Genomic DNA, 1,892 nt, shown 5'->3' with positions numbered 1-1,892 from the left:
TTGTTTTGTTTTTTGGAGTCAAGGAAAGTTTTCTTTTGAGCTATTGACAGCTTTTAACAATTAAGTATACTCCTATGAACACAATTTGGAACATATTGGTTTCTACCTGATTTCTCCAGATTTTGGAAGCAATTTGTGAGTATTTTTAACGTATGGCAATTAGTTATTTGCATAAGTACAATAAGAATCTGTTTTCACCCAGTTGGCGTCACATGTCCATCCTGCAGCCATGGCCACCTACAAACTGGTGCTGATCCAGCATGGTGAGAGCACATGGAACCTGGAGAACCACTTCAGTGGCTGGCATGACACTGACCTCAGCCCACCGGGCCACAAGGAGGTGAAGCATGGCAAGCAGACAGTGTGAGATGCTGGCTATGTGTTTGACATCTGCTTCACCTCAGTGCAGAAGAGAGCAATCCGGACCCTCTGGACAGTGCTAGATGCCATTGATCAGATGTGGCTGCCAGAGTGAGGACTTGGTGCCTCAATGAGCAGCAGTATGGGTGTCTAACCGGTCTCAATAAAGCAGAAACTGCTGCAAAGCATGGTGAGGCACAGGGGAAGATCTGGAGGTGCTCCTATGATGTCCCACCACCTCTGATGGAGCCCGACCATCCTTTCTACAGCAACATCAGTAAGGATTGCAGGTATGCTGACCTCACAGAAGATCAGCTACCCTCCTGTGAGAGTCTGAAGGACACCATTGCTAGAGCTCTGCCCTTCTGGAATGAAGAAATAGTTCCTCAGATCAAGGAGGGGAAATGGGTACTGATTGTAGCCCATGGCAGTAGCCTCCGGGGCATTGTCAAGCATCTGGAGGTTCTCTCTGAAGAGGCTATCATGGAGCTGAACTTTCCTACTGGTATTCTCATTTTCTATAAATTGGACAAGAATTTGAAACCCATCAAGCTCATGCAGTCCCTGGGGCATGAAGGGACCATGTGTAAAGCCATGGAAGCTGTGGCTGCCCAGGGGAAGGCCAAGAAGTGAAGGCCAGTGGGCAGGTTGCTGTCCCCAGGAGCACCCTCCCTGCCTGTTGCATCCCTCTACCCCTCCCTCCTGCACGTCACACTGACCACATCTGTAGACATCTTGAGTTGTAGCTGCAGATGGGTACTGGTGGCTTCGATTTTCATTTTAGCCATTTTGTCTCCTGCACCCACGCCCTTCATACATTCTAGTCAGAATAGCACTTCTAGAGCACAGGTTCGGTCCAAGCTGTAGAAAGGCTGCCCTTATCCAAGAGAGGTGAAAGGTAGTGATGGGTTTTTGCAAGTGCTTTGTTTACTAAAGGCTTGTAGGGAGGAACATGCTAAGCCGTGACCAATGAGGAGAAGCAAGAGAGCCTGTGTGCCCCCAGGAGCCAGTCCTCTGCTCATCTGCAGTCAGGCCACTGCCTGGGGGCTCTAGTCATTCCAGTGGCAGATGAATGTAACCTGCATGGTGATGTGACAATTGTTTCCTCCCTGACCCCAGAGAAGCTGGCTCTAGAAGGTTGGGATGAATCCTGAATTTAGTTTAGGTGTTACATTTACTTTTATATAAAAAAAGAAAGTATAGTGTATATAAAGAGTACAAAACAATAACCCTTGTGGGGTTTCTTGTGGTGCTTGAAATAGTACCACATATGGTCATCAAAAAATAAGCCATTCCTCATACCAATATGGGATCAGCTCCTTGACCTCTGAGGGGCAGGAGTGCTTCCTGCTGTGTTTTTGAATCCCTCTTCACCTTGTTTTGTGGCAGTGAACTGCCTCTTGGCCCTGTCCAATTGTCTCACTGATTTCTGATCATGTTCTAGTTGCTTGGCCCTGCCACATGGGTCCAGTGTTTAGCATAACTGTACTAAATCCTTTTTCCAGATAAGTATAATAAAGGAGTGATGTGCC

General features: G+C 47.4%; 1 pseudogene; it reads left to right on the top strand.

The window, feature by feature from the left end:
* Positions 1-229: 229 nt before the first annotated feature.
* Positions 230-1,207, top strand: LOC108318632 (annotated as a pseudogene).
* The last annotated feature ends 685 nt before the right edge of the window (positions 1,208-1,892 follow it).

This window comes from Cebus imitator, unplaced genomic scaffold (assembly GCF_001604975.1).
Source record: "Cebus imitator isolate Cc_AM_T3 unplaced genomic scaffold, Cebus_imitator-1.0 Scaffold222, whole genome shotgun sequence".
In the NCBI taxonomy this organism is placed as follows: Eukaryota; Metazoa; Chordata; class Mammalia; order Primates; family Cebidae; genus Cebus; species Cebus imitator.
This window is presented reverse-complemented; position numbering and strand designations above follow the sequence as displayed.